The sequence below is a fragment of the Prionailurus bengalensis genome, chromosome A1 (assembly GCF_016509475.1).
Source record: "Prionailurus bengalensis isolate Pbe53 chromosome A1, Fcat_Pben_1.1_paternal_pri, whole genome shotgun sequence".
NCBI classification, from domain to species: Eukaryota; Metazoa; Chordata; class Mammalia; order Carnivora; family Felidae; genus Prionailurus; species Prionailurus bengalensis.
This window is the reverse complement of record NC_057343.1, coordinates 78,348,938-78,375,797: the sequence shown is the minus strand read 5'-3', so window position 1 is coordinate 78,375,797 and position 26,860 is coordinate 78,348,938. Positions and strand designations below refer to the sequence as shown.

Here is a 26,860-nt window from a genome sequence, read left to right as displayed (position 1 = left end):
AAATAGCCTGCAGAGAGGAATGCTGCTAGGTTCCTGCAAAATCACCAGCACCTCTTCTGGATTATATTACTCACTTCCTGACTTACAGTCAAAGGTAAATATGTGCTGACAAGTCATTCCCAGATGTTTACTTGATTTTATACAATAATAACATACTCCAAAGCATAAAAGAAATATGACATTTTTATTGAAAACCACATTGAACACGATTTCTGTATGACATTTAAAAAATTGCTTCTGAGATATCATAGATGAATACAAGGTAATACTGAATGTCTGTTAAGGAAAGTTGTTACGTGTTGGATTGGAACACTAGGAATTATTAGGGACTCATTTTCCAGTCTAGTCAATGAACCAAATCAATGAACACACCCAACTGGGAAACACGAAATCAAACTGAAGGTGTAAGTTGAATTTGTGTTATGGCTAAAGGTTGAAAAACAACCAACCAACCAAACAAACAAAAAATAACCCCCAAACCAAAAAGCAACCAGCCAACCAAACACACAAACAAAAAAGTCAGAAGCTAATGTCAGTCACGAAAAAAATGAAAACAAATTCAGAAACCATGGTCTGTTTAATTTTCATGTGATAAAGAATGTGTCTCAGTCATTAGATAGGAGAGTGTTGATTGAACCAGAATCCCACTGTGATAAGCAAACCATGAAAAAGCTTTCATGTATCAGCAATATTTGCAATAACTTATTTGTGCTGACTTCTGTGAAATCACTGTACTTGAAGCAAAATAATAATAATCATCATCATCATCATCATAAAGAAGAAGGAGGAGGAGAAGGAGTAGGAGAAGAAGAAGAAGTAGAAGAAGAAGAACAAGAAGAACAAGAACAAGAACAAGAACAAGAACAAGAAGAACAAGAAGAAGAGGAGGAGGAGGAGGAGGAGGAGGAGGAGGAAGGAGAAGAAGAAGAGGAGGAGGAAGAAGAAGAAGAAGGAGAGGGGAAGAAGGAGGAGGAAGGGGAGGAGAAAGAGAAGGAGAGGAGGAAGGAGGAAGAGGGAGATTCTTGACTAGGTCTATTATGTACAAGTCTACTTTGTGAATGTGTTCTCTCTCTTTTTCTGGAATAGACAGGTCTTTGCTCTTTCCTGTGGCAACTTGAATAGCAGACTCAGAAAACAGATACTATAGGAGATTATGTTATTGATAATCCACAGGGATGGCTTTGGTTATACTAACCAAGAGTTTTATAGATTTAGGAAGTTTAATATATTTTGACTGCATTGTCTCGAGTCGGCACTTGGTAAATGCTTGAGGTAGATTCAATCAGTTTTTCCACCCGGTGTATAATCACCCTTGACCAAAGTGAGCTGCACAGTTCCAGTTAGTCTGACTTATGTTAAGCCAGCTTGCAAAATTAAAAATGCATTAATACCTGATGTCGGGGTATTATTATTCATTAGATTCCACGTTTGTGTTTTCTCAGGAGCAATGCAGTGTATCACACATAGCATCCCATTAGGATGAGGCAGAAAAAGAACTCAAGATCGGCCAAATAAGGGCTCAGCTCAGGGACTGGCAAACTTTTCTGCAAAGGGCAAGATAGTGAATGTCTCAGGCTTTAAGCTTTGCAGTCAATAGATAGTCTCTGTCACATATTTTTCTTTGTGTTATTTAAAGAAAAAATTAATGTGTATTGCTTTTTGAGAGAGAGATGGAGAGAGTGTGAGCAGGGGAGGGGCGGAACGAAAGGGAGACACAGAATCCAAAGCAGGCTCCAGGCTCTGAGCTGTCAACACAGAGCCCAACGTGGGGCTCGAACTCACGAGTTGCGAGATCGTGACCTGAGCTGAAGTCAGATACTTAACCGACTGAGCCACCCAGGTGCCTCTCTTTGTGTTATTTTTGAAACAACCATTTAAAAATGTAAAAATTCTCTTACATCATTGCAATACAAAACAGATGCATTTGGATATGGGACTGTAGTCTGCCAGCTCAAGAAAATTCAGTGTGTTGTCAGTGGCCCAAAGAGTAAACGCCTTCTTTCCAAGGGCTACTTGGCACATCCCATGAGGGACATCATTTCAATTGGCCGTCTCTCCCACGATGACAAAATATATCATATGTAGATCACTTATTAATCTCAAGAAATTAATCAGAATATCTTCTAACTATTGTGTGTCCTTCTTTTTCCCTTCTTGTAGCCTATTCAGTGAATGTCTTTTGGCCTGTTGGCTATAAAAGCCTTTCCCTTGCCCTTGGACCCAACATTGCTGCTCTGCCTACCTCTGAAGGAGACTGGTTTCACTCTCTCTGCCCAGGTTGTGCGGTTCAAAGTCTAACAACGCTTCCCCCGTTTCCTCACAGCTGGATTCTTCTCCAATTCAGATTCAGATGCTGAAGAAATTACAGGCACTGGTGCCCAAAGCAAGGATTCTAATAGATGCCTCTTGCTGGACTCAGGGAAGCTTTTTATCTTTCCCTGTTATCCCCAGGGATGCTCCTGAGACTGCGGGGTATGGGGGTGTGATGGCGTGCAGGTCTTCAAGGGAAGGATAGCAGTTCCTAAGTTCTGACAATTGTCAACCTGTGTAACTCTCATGAGAAGAGCTGCAAGATCCAGAATATTCCTCATGGAGAGTTTTTGGAAGGACCCATAGAAAGTCAAATGCAGATAAGGAAGTAATGCATCTACCCATTCAAATCTTTTCAGATGAAAATTTTAGAAGATTTTTTTAAGTTTATTTCTTTATGTATATTTTCACATCCCCCCTCCCGCCCCCGCCCCTTGGCAAGCTGTGCTTCTGTCCTTCCTTTTAACAAAAGACACACTAATCTCAAGTCTGTGCCTCAAAGCGTTCCATTTCCTTTGTATCCAGGCAGTCTCATGTCATTTAAACTTTTTTTTTTTTTTGTCAATTTTCTGCTCTGCCGTGTTGAATTCTTAGGGTTGTATGGTTTACACCATAAAGCAGGCATGAATCCCAAACTTTGAAAAATAAAAATGAAGAGTTGTTAAAAACATAAACTGCCAAACCTTGAAAATAATGGCTCTTAGAAAATAAAACCAACAGAGAGAGAACTATTTGGAAATTGGGGGTGCAAACTAGCCTTGAGGTTCTCCTGAAAAATATACAGGAAACAAACCTCACATTTTCATCTTTAATTTTCTGTTTTCTTTGTAAGCAATAGTGTGTCTTTGCAAATTAATTTGCAACCATCTGCTCTCCTATGAAAAAAGAATCCCTTATTTTTCAACCTGAATTATTCAGCTTAAAACTTAATTGTGAATTTGTCTTTACCAATATAAAATCCAAACGGATAGGTAAGGAATTTGGCTAAATACAACAATACGTAAAAGCATTTTGACTCTTTAGATAGTTTTTATATTAAAGTTACATAAACAGTAAAAGAGGTGTCTGGGAAACATGTATTAAAGATGGGACATGAAAAAGGCCTTTCCAAAGCCCAATAAAGATGGGAATGTGTGAGGGAAATGACAGAAAAATCACAACCCAGGTGTGGGTCCGCTTTATTTGAATGAACCTTCTATGAAGCCCCCTTTGGTTATTTAGAATTGTTTTATGGGCAATTCAATAAATCAGGCCACTCCTTCCACTGAATGCCTGCCTGATTGCTGTAGGGGGAATTTTTATCTCTAAATTGCATGATTGGCATTTTTTGTCCTTTTTACTCACATTGTTTAACCAGCGTTGTACTTATATTAGATCGGTTTTAAAAAATTAAAAAAATGTATTGGACCCTGTTGATTTCAAATTTACCCTCTCTGCTTTTGTGGGCAATGTGTAATAAAAACATCCATTTCTTATAGGTAGTGAAACTCAACTTTTGGACAAGCTATAAGAAATTAGCAAGAAACTTTTATTACATTATATGTATTTTTATGATAAATATTAATGCTGTATTTAGTATATATTTACATATAGTATAATATGTATTCACTCATATAGTATAGCATCTAACATATATAAACTACAACCATGTTTCATGTAGTATATATCATAGATTTATACATTGTTCTATACATATACATATGCATATACTATATGTAATGCATATACTATATGCAATGCATATTTAACTATAGTAATTTGAATTAAAAATAACTTGTTAGGTACTGATTATTTAATTTAAATTTTAAAAATATACTCTTAACTCTAGTGGTCCAATGTGTCTCTGCAGTCTTCAAAGTTGAAGAATTCGAAACTCAATTTGCAAAACTTCCTTAGATTTGCCAAAGAGAATCCTATTAACGTAGGCATTGCGTATCTTTGGTGCCGTTCTTTTCTTGTTTGTCCACTGTCAACCAAATAATTTTTTTTGACTGTTAACTAGGTGTTATTTTCTAAGATCTGGCTGGAAAGGGTTAACACTAGAGTATTTCTACTCTGTTGGAAAACACTTGACATCCATACAAATTAAACAGATGGTAGTGAGACTGTGGCAGTTCTGGACAGACGGACCTGTCCAGTTCTCCAACATGTCACCTATAGATGTAGCTGTTGACTGCACCTTGGATACATGTCCTCACAGTGGGAGATGGAGGACATCAAGGCAATGTATTTTAGTCTTATCTGTAGAAAAAGTAAGACTCTAATTAACTGAACTCGGTTAACGTCATAAGACCTAAATAGCAAAGAAACTTTTTGATATAAATAAATTTTATGGAGGAGAGTTTAATTTGATACAAGCACAAATTAGATATAATTTTTGTCCATGATTTTATTTAAAAAATATATATACCTTCATGTGTGCCATTCTGTTTTCTATAGTTTAACCACACCAAATCAGGGCTTGTTTAGTAAAAGTAATTTAAGACCCAACCAAACAAAAAATCTACTCACACAGGATGCTGGCAGCACATAGCTCTGGAAATTGAATCATCGTATTAAGTGTAAGTTAACTACATCTTGACTATGTACATACAGGTCTGACAGCATTGTAAGAGAGATTTTGCTCCTTTTGAGAGCCTAACGTCAAAATGTAATACATGTATATGTTACAAATCTTTAATTAACGGTTCCTTTCCCTAATGACCGAGAAATACATTATATCAGAAATATATTGGTATTATACAGTTTAAAATGACTTTCTGGGATGTGTGGAGAGGTACGGTTGGAAGAGAGATGCAGTGTAACTTTAGCATCATCACTGATCTTTTTTTGTATTTAATGGATAATCTGTATAGCTGCCTGTCATATATAATCACTAGAGAAAATTCTAGACTTTTCCATTTGGAAAACATCAAAAGTGTGCATTTTGTTTCCGTTGTTCATTCACTAACTCAAGGAAATGCATTTTCTGCCATAGAAGTTTACACGTTTGGCCCATTTTGTTGTTGTTGTTGTTGCTTTTGAGAGAGAGAGAGGTTGTGAGAGGGGGAGGGGCACAGAGAGAGGGAGAGAGAATCTTAAACCGATTCTATGTTCAGTGTGGAGCCCAACATGGGGCTTGATCCCATGACCCTGGGATCATGACCTGAGCCAAAATCAAGAGTTGGACGTGCAACCAACTGAGCCTTGAACTACCCAGGTGTCGCAAGTCTTACTTGTGCTCTTATAATTTCCTTGTGTAACCCCTTATTGTTATCACAGAGCTTACGTGTGTGTTCATGTGTGTGTACCTGTATGTGTGTGTGTATGTATACATGATTCAATGAGGACAGAGATGGTGTCTCTTCTACCTGTTACATATTAGGCATTCGGTAGTGGGCTGAATGAGTAAACACAGGTGATATTTAAAGAGTGTTTAAAACCAAGTGTAAGAAATTGACAGACTGAGCTCGGGGGACTAAGGAGGAGGGAACAGAAAGCGAGAAGGAATCTCATTAAGACATGGTATCTGATGAACGAGTGGTTGGAGGTGGCTAAGGATCATAAAGGATACAACCCTGGAATAGTTTATCTGAAGTTAATCTTAAAAAGTTTATCTTATCATTGGTCTTGCTGCCAGGTCATATCTTACTTGTTTTGATTTGTGTATGTTCCACGTGTAGAAGGGTTTCGCAGCAGGTCATTGGGAATTGAGGATGTTCTTGTTGACTGGACTCCCCACAGCTTCCAGCACAGCACCTTGTGCAGGGGAGATACACAGGGTCTCTTAAGTTTCCTGTTTCCATCTTTGAAAATTTCTCGGCCACCTTTCTTTCCGTCTTTGTCTCTAAAGAATTTAATTTTTAGCATATTTTAAGGGCTTACCAAAATGGACTCTTTGAGCTGTGAGTTTCCAGGGTCTGGAGGATACCAATACTACATGTTGCAGTGAGAGTTGCCGGACAAAAGAGAGAGCCACCAGGGGTCGCCAAAGCAATGAGGCATTCTGGCACATCGGCATCCATGAAGGCATACCCCAGGAATCACATGCCCCAATTCACATTTATCATCTTCTCAGGTGGCCAGCGTACTGACCCAACATTATAAGTGAATACCATAATCAGAGTTCCAGGTTTGGGTGTAAATTTTAACCAGATGGCTTGCAAGGCTTTCTTAAATATTGAAAATCTATAACAAATGCATGCATAGAAAATCCTAACTTGTGCGTTCATTATAATAACCACCCTTTGGGGTCTTCTCAGTGCCATTGTGTATTGTAGTACAGGTTCCCAGTGGGGAGCGTTGGGACTGACATTCGTCCCACATTGTAACCATCTGACCCCACTAGGGCCGAACGCTCTACATGCCGTACCTGAGATTGTTACAGCAATTCCGGAAGTGGCATTTTCTGTCCTCCATATAACAGATGGAAATAAGGGTGCAGGAGGTTTAGTGACTTGCCTGGTGCACATGCTGGATGTACCAGGTTTGATCACAAGTCTGTCTGGATACAAAGCCTTTCTCCCATACTCAGCTGCTAGAGCTCCAGGCAGACATTTTAAGGAGGGAAATATTGGCGCTCTGAGGGGACCGCAGAAAGGCTCCACAGAAAACACTCCATTGAGGAACAGACTCACAGCTTCACGCCTGAGTCAGACGGTGCTACTTCTGCCCCCTTGGTTCTGGAATAATGAAGTGAAGACAGCCAGAGCCAGAAAGGATGTGGCTGAGTTCCTCCCCAGTTCCTGTTACATGAACCATCCAGTCATTCAGTTTCCTAGACTGTTCCTCCCCGCTCCCTTCGTTTGGGGGTTCTCTGAATAGAAAAAGGCTCTGGCCATCCCACTTCTCTCCATGATTGGATCACATAATGTTCTCTCCCTCTGCCTCTCCTTTCCTGTCTGTCTGTCACAGTTTAGGTGATGGTCTACACTGGAAAGTCTCTTTCTTCACCTGCTAAACCCTGCGTTTGGAATGTATGATGGCCTTCAATCTCAAAGGTTGAATAAAACCCTCTATGATGACTTCTCCAATTTATCAGTAGCCAGGAAGCGTGGGTAAACAGAGCTTGCCAAAAGCCTCATGAATGCATAGGTAGTTGAAGAAAGTTTAAAAATAATCCTGAGACGAGGGTAGGAATGTATCTGGGAGATTTGCAGGGGCCAGAATGCCTGGGTCCCCTGCAGTTCCTCTGACTCACAGGACAGAGCAGGGAGGATTTTATATATTGTTCGCCTCCACCAGGGGTTTCTCCCATCCGAATGGAGAGAGAGAGAGAGAGAGAGAGACAGAGACAGAGACAGAGAGAGAGAAAGTCACATTGGTACCACACTAGAAAGCTGCATTCTGCATATTTTTTTTCAGGAGCACATGAAACTTGAAATATTAAGCCGGATGTATTTGAAATGCAGCCTCGCACTGAAAACGAGGATGTCTGTGTGGACTCGGGCTGCCTGCACCCCTTACTTCTCTCAATGTGCATGATATGTGTTTTCACGGGGCTCCCGCAGGCCCGGCAGGGCTCTGTGCGGGACTGGGGAGGACGGGGTTTTCCTGGTCCTGAGTCCCGGGTGCTGGGGGAGGAGGACGAGGGACCAGCTCACTGTGGAGAGGGCAAGCAGAAACAAGCGGCCCCCAAAAAGCCACCTTCTGTGGGATCCCCTGAGAATCGACATCGTTTTCACGTATTAACTTTATTTCATACAATTTGGTGGGTGTTATCCAGAGCATTCACAGTCCTGCCCTTGGTTATCTCTTCCAGAAGTGAAAGTTGTGGTCACTTTATTATACATTCTTTTGTATGCGTCAAGATCCAGCATCAAACTGGTCTTCAGCTAACCTGCTTCAGAGTAAAGAATGCAATTCTCAAATCCCAGGGGGGCATTCACATTACGTACAGGATGAAATGCCCACAAGCAGCACTAACGTTCACGTGGATACAAATGGATTTAGAAAATAATGTCTCCTGTCATCTCAGGGCTCAGTTCAGATCAGACAGCACAAGTGGAATTGTGCTGGGTTATTCCTCTCAGTATGGAAAGCAAAAGCATGCGTGCAACCTTTGGTGTAAACAGATGTGTTTCAACCTGTGTTTACCCAGAAGGTGGGAGGAACCACTACCCCCAGCCCAGCAGGATTTTGCTCCAAAGTGATCAGTCATTAAAAGACACGGATTAGAACTGCGGTGCAGACAGATGGGTAATGCTGGGGAAGTAACAAACTCTGTCTGTGTCCCCAGCCAAGTTCTGTCATTTGATTTGGCTAAATTGCTCCTGTGGTCTCTCTGGTGGTCAAATGCAGAACTTAAAAATTCAGTTCAACTGGCATTACTGAACTTCGTGCTCAGGTGTGATACTTGGAGATACGGCTGTGACGAAATCGGGCAGAGCCTATGATTGTCTTCGAGGGGATGTGATAATGCATGGAAGCCACGTACAGGTTTCAAGAGTGGCAGACCAAAGTGCCATGGGATAAAAATTGTGTCTGTTTGGAGGGGAGCAAGAGATACTCCACGGAGGTGGTGACAGATGACCAAGGTGGAGTGATTTGGGGGTGGGGAAGGAGTGGGCGTTCCAAAGAAGGAGAGAGACAGGAGCAGAGGGAGGGAGGACATAGCGATCACTGGGGGGGAGCAAGAGAGCAGCGTAATGCTGCCCTATGTGCTGCTGTATTCAGAGAAATCAGTCGTGCAGCCGTATTTGCGATGAATTTGGGTGGGGGAGCCCAGGATCGTGCCCATGGAGAGCCCTTTTATTGGAGTTTGGGTTAGAGGCCATGAAGGGCCGAGATGGGCAGGAGCACCAGACTATGCGTTGAGAAAGAAAGAAAAAGAGTATAGGTATGACAGCGGGCTTTCAAGGCTGGATCCCTGCAAATGACCATCACCAGCAGCGGACTGTGGAAAGAGGGGAGTGTGGTTGGAGGTGAGAGGGGTTCAGGCGCTGGACTGGGGTTATGTTAGTTTGTGTTGCTGAAGCATCTAAAACTGATGGCGAGTGGGCAGGTAGAAGTGTGGATCTGGGGCTGAGAGAAAGATCAGAGTAGGATAAATACACTTTGGAAATGTCCTTTTTTTTTTTTTAAGGTTTATCTATTTTATTTTGAGAGAGAGAGACAGCATGCATGTGAGAGACAGAGAAAGAGAGCGAGCATGAGCGGGGGAGGGGCAGAGAGAGAGGGAGACACAGAATCGGAAGCAGGCTCTAGGCTCTGAGCTGTCAGCACAGAGCCAGACGTGGGGCTCGGACCCCTGGACTGTGAGATCATGCCCTGAGCTGAAGTCGGACGCTCAACCCACTGAGCCACCCAGGCGCCCCTGGAAATTTCTTTAAAAAGGCATAGCCCAGGGGCACCTGGGTGGTTCAGTCGGTTGGGCTTCCGACTTCAGCTCAGGGCATGATCTCACAGTCCGTGAGTTCTAGCCCCGCGTCGGGCTGTGCTGACAGCTCAGAGCCTGGAGCCTGCTTTGGATTCTGTGTCTCCCTCTCTCTCTGCCCCTCCCCTGCCTCTCTCTATCTCAAAAATAAATAAGAACATTTAAAATTTTTTTTTAAAAAAAGGCATAACCCACGTGGAAAGCATGACCATGTTACCAAAAAAGAGGGTGCTTGTAGAGGGAAGAACGATGCATGCCTCCCCTCAGGGAGAAGGAAGAAAGAGATCTAGACGTCGTGTCCAGGGGCTGTCGTGGGAGCCCTGGGCAGACAGGACCAGCCCTGTTGGACGTCTCACAGAGATACAAATGCTCTCAGAGATACAAGTGCAATTAAATGAGAGACACTTCGAGGAACTCTGTGAATTTGTAAACCAAGAGGTTCTCGGTAACGTCTGCAGACATTTGCCAGATCTCAGTAGTTGTGGAGCTTAGATATGAGGAAATAGGTGTAGGCAGCAGACTTGGTAACCTGAAAGGTGATTAGGATAATATCCTTTCCTGGTGTCCGCTGGGGGCTGGGCCCTCTGTGTAACTTACCTCATTTAATTTGAATGCACACTGATGACTAGGGACTCGGGCAGACGGATGGAGGAAATCACACCATCCCTTCCTGACTTCGCAGTCTGCAAGATGGTAAGGGCAGAAGATAGACCCTGGTCTCATTTCTGAGAATGAGCCCTTTGCTGTCTGGATGCAGCCACCCTTTCTGCCCCTTCCTGCTCATAACTGCTGGCCGTGCCCTGGGTCCTGGAGCAAGCTTCTTACTCAGCACCCCCCAGCTACCCCCCCATACTGTCTGCTCCCTCCCGATCTGACACTTGCGATTCCCCTGTTGCTCCTCTCCTTCCCTTCAAGAATTTTCTAGCCCAGTTACTTATGGTAAGACCTGAGCTTCCCCATTTCTAGTAACTTCCAAGGTGATGCTTATACTGCTGGTCAGGGTGTCACTCGTGGGGGAGTTTTGCGGATTAAGAATATTGGTTGCACTTTGGGGAGGATGGTGACTGCCTCAGTATCTCCGTGGTTGTCAGAAGAAGGAATTTGCCCATGTTTGATGTTTGGTCCCAGTGGATGGACAAGAACTCATGTGCAGAAGGTACAGGAAAGAAAGAACCGAGCTCGTAGAGAGGGTGTGGGGACGTGGAGAGTTGTGGGTGATGTTGGGGAGGCAGGAGGACACTGTGGGCATGGCCGTACCCTCCAGCACGGATGCACCGGTGGAGCAGGGACTCTTTAAACTCCCTCCAGACCCTGATACGCGGTGAGTTTGATTCTCTCTCCAGTTCAACATTTTCATCAAGTGGCCCTGCCCCCCTTACCTTCCCGGAAAGGCTCTCTGCCATTCAAACAATCAAAAAGGTGTAAAAATGAGTTCCTCTTCACAACACCAGCCTTCTGCTCACTGCTGCCAGTCGTGGTATGGAGTATGAACCCTTCCTTCCAAACGCAGCCCTCACCAAACTCTCCGGGCAGGCCCCGTGTGTGGCCCGTGGAACCAGGCCCTTCCAGAAATTTCACCTGAAAGCAAGTCTGTGTTGAAATATGCTCGCATCTCCTGTCTCCAGCCAGGCTGCCACTGTGGTATCCACTTTGGGGAAGGAGGTATTTTCAGCATAATGTCCTGTGAAGATTTCAGGATGTGCCAGCAGCCCGCACGGGAGCGAAGACGAATTACCCAAGCCGCTCGTCTGTAACTTCAGTGCAGCGTTTCTCTCCCTCATCGCGCCGTGACCCCGGATGGACCGAGAGTAGATCGGGAGGGAGAAGTACCGAAGCTGTCCTCTCCCGCCCTTCACCTGGAACACTGGCGATGCCCCCTCGGCTGCGAGGACGGAGGAGGAAGGTATGCAGTGACGTGTAACACGCTGACTCTTTCCCTGCTGGGTCTCACACCTGGCTGAAATCACGGAGCACTGTTCTGGTGTGACTGAAAGTTCTCTTTTCCAAGTGCACAGACTCTGATGAATCTTGAACCTTTCAGCACTCTCTCTTCCTTGGTAATAACTCCCGCTAAGAAGTGCAAATGAGTCTGAAGCCTTTCAGAAGTCTTGAATGAGCTTGATGGAAGCATTGATAAGGGTGAACTGGGATGTGAATGTTGTCGTGAAGGGTGACATAAATGCGTTTGAATTACTGTCTGAGATGGACACCCTGATTTCTACAGCTAACATCCATCTTTCAGCTTCCCCAAGTTAGCCATGTTCCAGTGCGTTGAACTTGGCAAACTTTGGTGGAGCAGAGTCAGAAAGAATGGCTGGCATGTACCAAATTGCATAGATGCTGTATCCTTTATGTGCATTTATTTCCTTTTCATTGGTGAGATCTTCATAATTATAGGAAGTACTTCTGTCCTTTTGCAGGAAGTCTGGCATCCCAATATTTTGGACCTTTGTCTTCATTGAAAAACTTCAAAGGTCGGGGTGCCTGGGGGGCTCAGATGTTTCAGCGTCCGACGCTTGGTTTCAGCTCAGGTCATGATCTCTCATTCGTGGGATTGAACCCTGCATCTGGCTCTGTGCTGACCGTGCAGAGCCTGCTTGGGATTCTCTGTCTGCCTCTCTTTCTCACTGCCCCTCCCCTGCTCTCTCTTTCTCTCTCTCTCTCAAAATAAATGAACTTAAAAAAAAAAAAAAACAAACAAACCTTCAAAGACACCCCCTGCTAATCCAGCCAGCTGTGGCCAACCACAGAGTAAGCAAAGTGACACTTTCCAGGCTTCTGTGGCAGACATATGTGCTATGGGGTGGTGCTTTACAAAATCTGTGCGATCAAGGGCTCACTTTTTCCTTGGCATCCTAACCAAGTGATGGTCTCCTGCATGTGACTGTACAGAGCCCATGCCGCAGGCAGCTCATTACTGAGTCCCCAAAACCCTCCAAGTGCATGATACCCTGTTCAGTAAGGTGACTCCTCTGATCATACACAGAGATTGGCATGCATTATCAACTTGTTATAAACCGGTTCCCAAACACTCTCACTTTATGCCTTTTATATTGCTGTGGATGGTAATGTATTATCAGTAGACACCTTTGGAATAAAAGTACCCTTTATTGAAGAAGTTAGTTAATTTTTGAGACATTTCATAACGTGAAACTATTTCAGGCACAAAACTTTAAGTGAAGAATGTTGCCATGGACCTCATCCCTGGATTCTTGGAATTTAAAGTAGGAACTATATTGATACAGACACATCTGCAGCAAACTCAGAGGAGGTAAACTTGGAATATCAAAGCAGGATACGGATATACAAAAGAGATACATGTTCTGATCTGGTTAGGGAGGTGCCCACCTGGGTGTGGAAGGAATAACTTAGGCAACTTTCAGGGTATCTGCCTGCGGGTGCTTAGAAGATGGGGAAGGGGCCAGCCCGAAGGTCCTGAGGGACAACTTTGGGTCTTCTTGTGGATTCGAAGCTTTTCACAAATGTAGTCATCATCCCATGTCATGATCAGTGATGGATGGAACGTTGGCTACAGAATGGAATCCTTACGTTAAAGTCTGTAATCATAGAGTTAAAAGCTGCAAGAGGCTTGGGGTACCTGGGTGGCTCAGTCTGTTGAGTGTCTGACTTCGGCTCAGGTCATGATCTCGCGGTCTGTGAGTTCGAGCCCCGTGTCGGGCTCTTTGCTGACAGCTCAGAGCCTGGAGCCTGCTTCGGGTTCTGTCTCCCTCTCTCTCTGCCCCTCCCCCACTCATGCTCTGTCTCTCTCTGTCTCAAAAATAAATAAACATTAAAAAAGAACTTAAGAAAAAGCTGCAAGAGGCTTTGGTGATTATCTATTTTGTTATATTGTGAAGTCAACTGAAGTCTGTAGAGTGAAGGCCCCACTGGCTGTAAACGCTGAAGTAAGTTAGGGAAGCTTCTGACTCCACAGATGAGATCTTTCCTGCGTCCTTTTCTGTCTCTCTCTGCAGCTTGATTTTTATTCTTTTCTCTTAATTGTTTAAAAACACTCCTCTCCTTTAGTCTCTGCAGAATATGGCCCACAATGCAATCATTTTTCTTTATTCAGTGTCAGTGATCCTTTTTCTGACCATGCAGGAAAGGCTGTCACTCACCTTCTCCTTAAGGTGAGTGACATATGGCGCTAAGTGACATATGGAGCTAAGGCTGTGACAGCGCACCCCAGTTTACACAACCCCCCTCTCTAATCGGAGGTGTGACCTCAGATGACATATTTCTTTTCTGGAGTCTTCGGTGGTCTCATCTGTACAATGTAGATGATAAGCGTCCACCATACAGTCCCATTGTAGGGATTATACGGGGTCATTCACTGAGGCACGTGGCCCAGCGCCCACCCTGCAGTCCACAAGCGATAAACAGCACCCTTGTCATTGTAAGATTATATCATTGTATTCAATAGAAAAAAAAAAAAAAAAAAGCAGAGTCCTTAAAAGAGAATAGTGAAGGGAACTAGTACGTGATGAATTAAGAAAGGAGCAATGACCAGTTATATTTTACCCGGGGAGGGTAAAACCATTAGTTTGCTTTAATTTCCCCCAAAGCATAATCAATATTTGAAATGTCCTGCTTTCCGAAGGAACAGGCCCAATCAGAAGAACATAATTAAATTAGAAAATACCTTTAAGGGTGCCATTTCTAGGGAACATTGGATGCTGCCTTGCAGTGGCTGTCCCTTACGTGGCCGCGGCGTGACCGGCAGGTTTGGGTCAGGATGGTGTCCCTGCGGCCACGGGGACACAGCTCTCAATGGCTGCTCGGAAGCAGAGGACCGGGGTTTCCAGCTCCTCGCCTGGTTACCGGGCTGGACGAGGTCCACGTCCACGTGGACACGGAGCCTGGGTAGACCTCAAGACTCTGGGCCTGTTTGGTGGGCGGGTTAGCAAGTCAGCCAGCTTCCGTCTTTGATAGCATCCAAGAGAGAGCCTTTCGAATTGAAGGAATCAAACCACTGCAGCTGTTAGGAGGCAACAGTTTGAAAAGCTTTTGTAGACTGTCTGCTGAAAGACAGCTCTGTACCTTTTCATACAAGCCTTTCACACTGCGTGACATTTTCAGTGCTTTCATTTTTTTTTTCCTCCTAGCACATGCCACAGTAAAATTATAAGTATAGCAGCCCACCATCTGGCAAGACTCATTCTCCCCGAAACGAAGCTGGGGCGGGGAGGGGGTGCTCTGTATTTTACGTTCCTGCTCTCCTACATCTGCACTCTCTGTGCTGTCTCCCCTACTTGTTAATCAAATCTTGAAAAAGAACCTTCAGAATTCATTTCTATGGCTCTCAAGGCCTCCGTGCATCATCCTGGATCTCAGCTTGATTCAGGATGTCAGAACTTTCGTTTGTGTTCATGGCTCACATCTCACGTGTTTTAGGCTATGCATTGCCCTCACCTCTTTTTTTATTGTGTTAGTACCATCTGTGTGTTTGTTTGGAGTTCCTTCTGGCTTTTGAATCCTGTTTGGGAATGTCACTGTGTGTTAATACCTCTTCCAGGGGAGAACAGAAAAAGATAAAATAGAGGCAGCGAAAAGCCTCCAAATCCAAATGTTAACGTCTGAGTTTAAGGGAGTCATGCTCCATTTGGACCATTTTTATTCAGATCCTTATTATCAAATCAAGGCACAGTTTATAGCATGTGTGCATATTATAGGATTAAAAGATAACTTAATTGAGGTATGTATGCATTAAGGTAACTTAATTAAGGTAAAAATTCAAAGGGCGTCTTTTTCGGTATGGAAGGGATTGATGTAATTAGGGCCTTACTTGTCTCTTGCGACCAGGCATTTTGTGCGTGTGATTTTAGGTAGTCCATATAAAAACCCGTTTCTCTTCTCTGAAAATAAACTAGCAGTTTTCATATCAATACATTGTTATTTCAGGCAGCAGACCTGAAGTATTGTTTTCATTAGCTATATTCAATTATTCCCTATTAACTGGAGAACAAAAAAAGATCTAAAGTTATAGTAAAAACATGCTTTCTTGGCCTGTCTCCCTGTTTCTTTCTTTCTTTTTTTTTTTTTTTAAGTTTATTTATTTTTGAGACAGACAGAGCATGAACAGGGGAGGGGCAGAGAGAGAGGGAGACACAGAATCGGAAGCAGGCTCCAGGCTCCGAGCCGTCAGCCCAGAGCCCGACGCGGGGCTCGAACTCACGGACCGCAAGATCGTGACCTGAGCTGAAGTCGGACGCTGAACCTACTGAGCCACACAGGCACCCCTCTTTCTTTCTTTTTTAATGTTGTTTATTTATTTTGAGACAGAGAAAGAAAGTGAGCTGGGGGAGGGGCAGAGAGAGAGAGAGGGAGAGAGAGTGAATCCCAAGCAGGCTCCGTGTTGTCAGCACAGAGCCCATTGTGGGGCTTGATACCACAAACAGGGAGATCATGACCTGAGCCAAAATCAAGTGTCCGATGCTGAACCTACTGAACCACCCAGGCACCTCCTTGTCTGTTTCTTAAGGAAGTTGTATTTAGATGTGCTCCTGAGAATGCTATTTGAAATTCCTGCTGAACACCCTGAGGTTTTGTCGTGGAGTAATAAGGCGTTTCTTCTCGTTACAAAAGCCACCATACAAACCCTCATGGAACATAGATACCCCCAAGATGGTAAAGAAGCACGTGACAGCATATTGATGGATATTTTCCCTGGTACTTATACAACTGACTGCTTTTTCCTTTGTCAATGTGTATATTCCCACTAGGTTGAAGGATAAGGAACGCTATAGAAGAAGAATTATGAGTGTGGTATAGTATAAAACATTCTTCAACGCCATAGACCTTTCTGGCATATCTACAAAGAAAGGGCACTCATGTAGTCCATGCAGGTAACACAACGATGTGCAAGATACAGCCTCTTCTCTCAAGCTGCTTACAATGTAGTTGGGTAATAAGATAAATTTAAAACTACTGTAACATCTGTCTGTGAGTGGCAAATTACTGAGCATTTCAGAAGAAGGAGGAATCACATTCTTTAGAAGACAAAGGAAACATTGAATAAGTCATTACCATTTCCAGTGGTTTTGCATAAAATAATCTCATATAATAATTTTAATAAAATAATAGATTCAACCATTCCCAAGCAAATAAGACCCACAGAGATATAAAAACTAGGAAAAGCTTTTTTGTATACTGCTATCCCATGTAAGGTAGATGCCAGAGGGAAGTATCCATGCTGATTTGTATAGAACCATCTTTTTAAAAATTTTTTTTAAAGTTTATTTTTGAGACAGAGAGAGACAGAGCATGAGCAGGGGAGGGGCAGAGAGAGACACACACAGAATCTGAAGCAAGGCTCCACGCTCCGAACTGTCAGCACAGAGCCCGATGCAGGGCTGAAACTCACGGACCGCGAGATCATGACCTGAGCCGAAGTTGGTTGCCCAACTGATTGAGCCACCCAAGCGCCCCTGTATAGAACCATCTTAATGCCATGAAGTTTAACTTTATATCAAAAGCATCAAGCATAGGCTTTATCTACAGAGCGTCTTGGGATAAGTGATATCTTACCTACGTCCTTTCCATTGGATGCCTGTGCGTTCATATTTGGCCAAATTATCGAGCCCCAAGGAAGTTATCATCACAGGAACAGACATCAAATTAATAGTAAAGATTTCATAGACATTTATAAATGTCCCTCTTCCTCCCTCTTTCTCTCTCTCTATATGTATATGTATGTATATATAATTAATGGTAATACTCACTACTTGTTCATTTTCTGGTAGTAACATTTTGATTGTTTCATCCTGAAAAAGAAATTTATAAAATAACCATATTGTTTATTTCCTACAGAGCAAATGTTGAAAGAGTAGAATATAATAAAACAAGAAATATTTTGTGACCATTGTCCACTAAACCAGCATCGTCCCCTGCAGCAGCCATTAGCCACGTTCATCTATTTAAATGGATTAGAATTAAGTTAAATTAAATTAAAAATTCATTTTCTCGCTTGCACTAGCCACATTTCAAGTGCTCAGATGCCACATGTGGGTAGTGGCTTCCATACTGGACAGTGCAAATATAGAACATTTTCATTTTTTTAGAAAGTTGTGTTGGACAGGAGTGCCCTGAAGTTCCTTTGAGGGTAAACCATAATTTTTCACTGCTTAAGAGATTCAGCAAATATCTTTTTATTTTAAAAATTTTTTTTAACGTTTATGTATTTTGGGGACAGAGAGAGAGCATGAATGGGGGAGGGGCAGAGAGAGAGGGAGACACAGAATCGGAAGCAGGCTCCAGGCTCTGAGCCATTAGCCCAGAGCCTGACACCGGGCTCGAACTCACGGACCGCGAGATCGTAACCTGAGCTGAAGTCGGACGCTTAACCGACTGAGCCACCCAGGCGCCCCAGCAAATATCTTTTTAAATAACTCATTGAAAGGTAGCCTTAATTTACAGCTTTTGAGCCCCTGGGGATTCTTTCTGGGGTTTTGAAAATTCCTGTCTTGGGTTCAGTCTACACACTAAGGGATGATGACTGTGGGTGGTGATGGTAGCAATGGTGGGTGTGGTAGAAAGATAAGGATGATAAGATTTTGGCGACGATAATAAGATGAGAATCTCTTTCCAAGAGAGAGTCAGTCTGGGGGGTTTGAATTTTTATTTGTTATCTCATTAGCAACGGTTGCCAACTCTTCCATAAGTAATTACCAAGTATGGACATCCAGTATGGACGTTTGTGTTACATCCGTGATGTGGGTACAGGCCCTTTTATTTACTGAGTCGTTTTCATCATATCTGAGGCGTGGTGAGAACTTACTAGCAATGCTGTATATTTGGGGCTGGGCATCATGGGATGGACCTTGAACGTGTTGCAGTGTGCTCTGGTATGCCGCCAATGCCCAGTTGGGATTGTCATATGCTGTAATTATTTCCAGTGGTGTAGAGAAGGTGTTGTTGAATGTTTACCCTGAGCTTCTTAAAATGCGAAATGGTGTAGAAGAGTTTCTATAACCCACGCCCAGGCTAAGGCTTTTTACCAAATTGCAGTTGCTGACCAACAGAAACCAACCTCACAAGGGACTAATGGATAAACCAGAGTTTTCCAAAAGGTTCTACATGAGAGGAGTTTTCTCAGTGATACCTTTGCCATCTAGGTTATCTCCTTTCCAGAATAAGTTACCTTGTGAGGCACACTTTGGACAGACGGTTGTTTGGTTAACACACAGAGTTGAAGCCTTTCAGAGTCCTTTGATCTAGACGCCTGAGAGAACGTGATGAATTATCCCCATTCACACGGCAGAGCATGCTTCACTGGAATTCACCAGAAATTCTGCCCAGCTCCTGGGACAGTGCTGGACACACACGAATGGATTCCCATGCCTCATTTCTCCTGCCATATAAACATCACTCATGCCAACTTGTTTTATATTGTAATATACACAAGTGTATGTCTTGATGGAATTTTGTTCACACTCTAGTCCCAATATAAGTGAAACTGAGTTCCTGGAAGTGGTATTTGTAGACTCTACGTTGCTTTATTTTTAATATTCCATAAAACAAATGAGAGACCTTTCTTTCAGTAAAGCTGGAACAGATCATCTGAAGTGTTAACAGGGCTTTTTGAGCTTTGGTTTAGCCATTTTTCTTTTTAAAGTATCATGGATGGTATTCTTGTTGTTATTCTTTGTTTTTTTTTTTTTGTACACAGTTTATTTTCATGTTGCCCCCAAAGCTCTGCTTGTTATCTACCTCTGATATATATAAATGTGTTAATTATTCATAAATACGTTGTATTTTTAAAATGGAAACTTGTACAACGAGGAAGAAAAGGGTTATCAAATAATTGGCTGGTGGTGGAGTTGTTGGGTTATGTTTGTGGGTTGAAATTGTGCCAACAATATCAAATTCTAATCAGACTCTGTCTAGAGTCATATTCTTCATGATTCTTTCTCTGAGCCTCCAAAAGAAACGAATTCTGTCGTTAAACCACAGTGATCCTTGACATATGTCTCTTAAGATAACGGAAGCTTTTTTTTATTTTAACGTTTATTTATTTTGAGAGAGAGAGACAGAGCTAGAGGGGGAGGGGCAAAGAGAGAGGAAGAGAGAGAATCCCAAGCAGGCTCTGTTGGGGCAGTGCAGAGCCCGATGTGGGGCTCGGTCCCACGAACCGTGAGATCATGACCTGAGCTGAAATCAAAAGTCGGGCACTTAACCGACTGAGCCACCCAGGTGCCAGCGAAAGCTTTTTTTCTTTCTTTCTTTCTTTCTTTTTTTTTTTAATTTCTATTGTTTAATACTAATCTTACCCTTAAGATTGTACTGTAAGATTCTTGAGGATGAGGACTGTGACTTAGCTGTCATTCCCTGGCTTCCACAGCTCATATGGATGGTGTCTCCTATTGCCAGCACCCTTCCTCAACTACACGTGTGTTAAGGGGGAGGCTGTTTTGGGAGATCAGGTAAAAGTAACTGGAGAGTATCCATAAAATAGACTTTCAGCCGAAAAGGAAGACAATGTTAAGGGGTAGTTATAGGCTCAAATAAAAATTGCTCTTTTTCCACAACAAGATTACACTGATTCCTGATGTAATGGAAAAAAAATGAAAGCAATATATTTTTACCGAAGGGTAGACTACTCCCCGGAAGCAAATTTTATCATGGCTTTCAAAGGTACCCATCATTATCTTGATATAAAACATTGATACGAGCATTTTCTAGATGGCAGCAAATTGACTTCATTCATCCTTTCGTTGCCACCATCCAGAAAGCACACCTACCCATACAAAGCATTTGAGGGAGATTAAAATTCTTGTACTAGAATAACATGCATTTCCAAATCAGGGGATATTGTGTATCATCCTGGTCTAGATAGAAATCCCAAAGCCGAAGAATTAGAGCAAATAGAAAACACAATATCAGTCAGAGTTCTTATTTGCAAGCAAAGGACATTGGCCAATTGTATGACTAATTTAAGCATAAAAATAAATTGCATTTAAGGCTATTAGGTGGCTCATGGAAACTCTAGGAAAGCCAGCAAACCCGGTTTGAAAGCTATGCAGCTGGCGACAATGCAGTCTGTCCTCTAACTATCTTGTCGGATGAGGACATCACCATGACCATCTGCGGGACAGTGAACACTGCTTCCCCTGGAAACCCTCACCACAACCTGTTCTGTGCAGTTACTTCCTGCATCATCAGCTTTCCAAAGGAGGGGGGTGGTGGTGAGCGCTGGCCGTTGGCGGAGCTGGAGCCCTATGTCCTGTCCGGGCCTTGGTGCTGGAGGGGAAAGGGGGCGTCTGAAACTTTCAATTTGGATCTGAAAACTGAAAAAATGAGGTGGGGTTTTTTTTTTTTTGAAATGTCGAAAGGAGATTCTGAAATGAAGCAACTACAAATAATGAAAAAGCCTTATTTGACATCAAACCTGGTTAAAGCTCTTTATCACTGACATCGGATGCATCATTTTTATGACTCAAGAAAGCAAGGAAATTAAATTTTGCCAGATTATTAGATTTACTTCAGCTTACCTGAATGGCCAAGCGAAACAATATTCATATGAATGCACTTATTCTAAAAGCTTGAGGACAAAATTCTCTCCCCATGTTCTTTAAAGAACTAAGCAATTGCATTAAACTACTAATGACGTGAAAACTGCTAAGAGAGAAACATTTCTTGTTGATATTTTGGGTTGGAAGATAGGACGTTTTAAGGTCAAAGAATTGGAGACCGTCAGTATATCCAGTCATTGAACCAGCCTGAGGACAAACACTCATTCTACTCGGTTGACTGTAGCCTGCCCCCATGTGAGTGGGGGCAGGGATTATATTCTCTCTGTTTAAAAAATCTATCCTTTTGGTTTTTTGGGGATGACACTGTTTTGCTCAGGAGCAATCTTGCTTTCAGGTTACCAGATGAAATGGATTGCATTCAATGCTAAATTTAAATCTGCACTGAGAACAGATCTTGTGGGGAGTGGGGCAAATAGCCATAATGAAATAAATAGGAGAATGAAATCTTCAGGATGAAACTCATCTATTCGAAGGGACACATCTGTGAAATCTCAGTATAACACGAATCCGTATCAGGCTTAATGAAGTAACTGCCTACATGATCCTGATCCGTCTTGCAGAGCTGTTGCCCTTACCTTCTGCACATCACGTATTCATAGCAAAGGAAATGCAGGATGAAAAAAGAAATTCATTCTGTCTGGAAGGGAACAGAGTTCTGGCTACATTTTTGATTAATAATTTGACTTTCCCTCCTGCACAGAGAATCCAGAGGAAGCATTTTTCAGGCATTTTATTGCCGGTGAAGATTAAATCTTAATGTTTCAGAATACTGCAGACATAAAGCTTTCTCTTTCTCTACAGTTTAGCAGGATGTTGGGAATGTGTCCTTACACTGAATAACTTGTCATTATCCCAGATGTCTATGTTACAGTCATTGGTGTCGCTGGAGTTAAAACTCAGGCTCCCTGTTAAGTTCAGTTTTTGGTGGCTCCTTCAGAGTTACGGCCCCTGTAGCACTAAACAATCCCCCCTCCATATCCGCAGTATCTATCGGCTGGAAAAATCACTTGCCAACCCCCTTCTCACCGCTGCAAATCTATTCCCAAATATAAGTTCTCAGTGGAAAAAAATAATAATAAAAGCAAACTCCCAAGTTTATGTAAGCCTTATTAAAGCATCTGTTTCTGTTTTCTTATGCTGAAAGGTGGTATCATTGTTTTCATTTGTCCTCAGCAGAGGGTGCTAGCTAATTCAAGTTGGGTTTTTTTTGTGTTTTGTTTTGTTTTGCTTTGTTTTGTTTTATTTTGTTTTGTAATTCCAAGCCTTGGCTTTGGAATCCATTTTAAGGACAATTATATTACTTTCTCGCCCTCTTTCCAAGCTGATGTTTTGCTTATGTTTGATAACACTCTTATTGTGATCGTTGCCAAATTCTGTGTTGTTTTATACTTTATATGTCACTGTACAAACATGGCCCAATTTGGATTACAACTGTAAATATATATACACATTTACCCATATAATATAATATATATTGTGTAGCATAAGCTTTCTAGTTGGATGAAACTGGGCCTGGGTCTCATCACTAGCATTTTATGGTGTCTTGACCTCAGGAATACCTCTTGCCTGGTCTATAGAAGAGATTAATATGTGTATCTCTTTCATATGGGTGATATAAAGTTTAAATGAGAGAATGTCTTTAAAGACAGGTCCATCAGGTACACAAGAAGGTCAGAACATGGAAGAACAAACTTCCATTGAGTTCTATAGGCCAGGCATGGGACTGCTCATAGGAAGACTGGTTGAAAGTCTATTTGCGCATTAACTAGGTAGGGACCTAGACATCTAGGAGACATTCTTCCTCTCCTTCCCTCCCCCCACCAAACCCCCCTCCCCCGGCCACCCCCACTTGTTCTCTGGAGTAAGTGAGCCAGAGAAACTGAGACTCAGGACACATCAATTCTAGATTAAAGTGTAGAAATAAAAACAATGGGTGTATGGCGTTCTACACACTTACAGGTGGGATCCTCTGTCTTCATGTACTTTTAACTGAAAGTGTCTGTGGCCATGCATATGTCCCCAAAGCTGGAGATTTCAAACTGTTTCCTCTGATAAATCAATAACCCAAAACCAAAGCACTAGTGATGTGAAAATTTGGGAACCCTTCAAAGTTCAGCTGACTCAAGGTAAACACTGCTGCCTATGGGTAAGAATAGGATACGAACAGGAAAAGAAAAAGCAGGAACTCGAGGAAACAGGGTTTTTAATGGAGAAGAAAGGAGAGAGGACATACCTATGGGACAGATCTGGAGAAGTTCCAGGGTGAAGGACTCCAGAGAAAATAAAAAGAGAGGAAAAGGTACGGATTCCCAGGTGCATTTGAACATAAGTGGGTTAGATTGGTAGGATTTTTTTATAGAGATCTTTGGGAAATGTTCACAATGGATATGTTAAAAACAATTAGGCAAATGAAGAGATAGCATCCATTTGTTAACCTTAAGAAACAATTTATGCAAAGAATAAACACATATTACAATGTTTGGGCCCAGCATTATTTACCCATTCATTCATTCATTCATTCATTCACTTACTAAGTTTATTTATTTTGGGACAGAGAGAGAAGAGAACGAGTGCTAGTGGGGGAGGGGCAGAGAGAGAGAGAGAGAGAATCCAAAGCAGGTTCCATGTTGCCACTTGGAGCCCAACGTGGGACTCAAACTCATGAAACATGAGATTCATAACCTGAGACGAAGTCAAGAGTCAGATGCCTACCATACTGAGCCACCCAAGCACCCCACAGGGAACAATATTTAAATAGTCACAAAACATGTAAGCTAATGATTAATTTAACTAAGATATTGCTTGATAGGACAGAATAGCCACCCACTATAATGGAAAATAAGTAGAGAATTTCTAAAACGTATAATTCAAGCGTTAATTTTTTAAGAGTTCTTTTTAAAAGAAATATAACTTTAAATGCTAAAAGAAACAACTCAAATGGTAATGATTGCTTCTGAGAAGCAAGACTAGTGAGTCAGAAGGGTGGATAGGAGACACTTGTCATAATAAGCTTTGTAATGGAAATTGATATTTTAAATTTTCTGTTGCCTGTATAAATTACAGTAGCTGCTACTCATATCCTTACTTTTATGGAATGGGACGGAAAGTCATGAAATTTTAGTAAGTTTGCTAATGTCAATGAAAGAGTAAATGAAAGAAGTATAATTTAAAAAAATTTAATGTTTATTTATTTTTGAGAGAGAGAAAGAGAGAGAAAGTGAGCAGAGGAGGGGCAGAGTGAGAGGGACGCGGAGGATCTGAAGCAGAAGCAGTCTCTGTGCTGCCAGCATGGAGCCCGATGCGGGGCTCGAACCCACCAACCGTGAGATCATGACCTGAGTCGAAGTCAAGCGCTTAACCGACTGAGACACCCAGGTGCCCTGAAAGAAGTATAATTTAAATCAAATCTATCTGACCCCCAAATTCCAGACTGTCCACATTAACACAGTGTTAATCAGTGATTCCAAGTATGTATGGATACACTTACTGTCTCTCTGCTGCAGTAAATAGTACAGTACGATTTGCTTTCAAAGAGACTTTTGGCTAATTGAATTGGTCAATGTGTGCCTTTACCATAGTTTATGGCCAGTTGTGCTTTTCTTACCTATTTGTTCCAGATAGATGCCTATCGTCCTACAAAGCTGAAGTTATGGTATAAAAAGTGTTGTAACCTTACTTACACATCCAGATTCACGGTGGCTCTTTCTTGCCAACTCTCCTAGAACACACTTATGTTTCTCTGACTTTTAGACCTATGGGGGGTGCTTTTGTATTTTCCTTTCTTTTCATCCTAAAGGTAGATTCTATTGGTCCTGTGTCAGACATGAGAACACAGGCTTGGAAGGTAAGGAGTTTCCTGAAGTTCAAGTTAGCTGGGGAGCTGTGATCTATAACCGGAACCAATTCTAGAATAATGTCATAGAAGCAGAGAATTTGCAGAGGAGGAAAAATAACTCTATTTTAAAATAAAGTTTAATTGTATAGCTTTTATTGTTTTTGCTGAAGAAATAGGGAATATTCAGATATAATTAGAATCTGAGTAAAAAAATTGCAAAAATTAAGAAAATGTGCCACAAATACAATTAAATAATTAGTAATTTGGTGGTACCTAAGCGGCTTGTTGGCAGGTCCCAATCTCCAGTGATCTCCCCTCTCCTCGCCCATGAAAGAAAATTAAATGTATCAGAATTCTTAGGAATTCATTCCCATGCAAACTAGTCATTGCTTCACAATTGATTTTGACTTTTCAGTGAGATAGATGATAGATAGATAGATAGATAGATAGATGATACATAGATTGACAGATGAATGATAAATCGATGATAGGTAGATAGAAGATAGATAGATAGATAGATAGATAGATAGATAGATAGATAGAGACTGGAAGTCAGACTTCCCTTAACTTCTCAAATCATCAAATTAAAAATGAAATGGAGAGCCGGAAAAGAGTGAATTCATAAAGTAGGTAGAAACGTAAGGAGTGTTGGAGCAGGCAGAAGTGAAGAGTAACTTGCCAGCTGATTTTAAAATGAGGAATGAGGCTGAGAAGTTCAATTCCTGAGTTCCTAGGATTTGAGAAGTTAACTCCAGCATCTCCCAGTGCCTTCTTGCTTCAACATCTGTTTGAAAACACCCTGTCCGTGTTTTTAACGAGCACTGCTCCCGGCTGCGGGTTATTACGTAGAGTAACTCTGCCTGCAGCACAAGCCTTTCTCTATCTAGTTCTGTCGTTTAATGGCCATGCGCAGAGAAATCCGACGGTGTGATAAAGTACTTGGCCACGTTATCTCTCCTTCTGTGATCTTACGTGCGTAATCTGATCATTCTCCTTCTTAGTTTCCTCATCTGTAAATAAGTGTGATTTTCACCACAGGAGGTCTTGCAAGGGTCCATGAAATAACTGTAGGAAACAACTAGTGCAGTACTTAGAAGAGACTGTGGCTCTTGTGTCTGAGACTCACATTTTAGCATTTCCAAAACCAAAATCTTTATATGCAGTGTGTCCAGTTATGACATCTTTTTCCCTGAGAAACATTCTGTTCCCGTCAGATGATCAGAGTCAGTGGCACGTAGAACATGGCAGAAAGTATTCAGAAATGAATAATTATTTAGCTGAGGAACTGGGTACCCTTTTGCCCCAGTTATAAAGAAAAAGAAGAAAAATGAGTTTCTAAAAGAGATTTGACTCACATATAAAATAATGGTGATTCCCATGCACCTGTCTCTGAAAAATGTTTCTTTTATTTACTCTAGAAATATATTTTTTATTAATATTCATATAAGGGCTGCTATTGTCTTTTAGTTATTTGGGTGCATAGTGAATTGGTAGATTTCTAGCCATGCATCTCTTTTTTTTTTTAATTTTTTTTCAACGTTTATTTATTTTTGGCACAGAGAGAGACAGAGCATGAACGGGGGAGGGGCAGAGAGAGAGGGAGACACAGAATCAGAAACAGGCTCCAGGCTCTGAGCCATCAGCCCAGAGCCTGACGCGGGGCTCGAACTCATGGACCGTGAGATTGTGACCTGGCTGAAGTCGGACGCTTAACTGACTGCGCCACCCAGGCGCCCCTAGCCACGCATCTCTTAAGTGGACTCATTGGTTTGGCATAGCCGTAAATATATATCAAATAAAGAATCTTTGTTCAAATATGTCACCTGTATG

The 26,860-nt window shown here is 42.2% G+C and overlaps 1 protein-coding gene across 2 annotated transcripts in view; it reads left to right on the top strand.

Annotated features, from left to right (window-relative positions):
* NALF1 (NALCN channel auxiliary factor 1) overlaps nucleotides 1-26,860 on the top strand; it is a 630,837-nt gene that overhangs the window by 121,978 nt on the left and 481,999 nt on the right. The gene's annotated exons all lie outside the window — the stretch shown is intronic.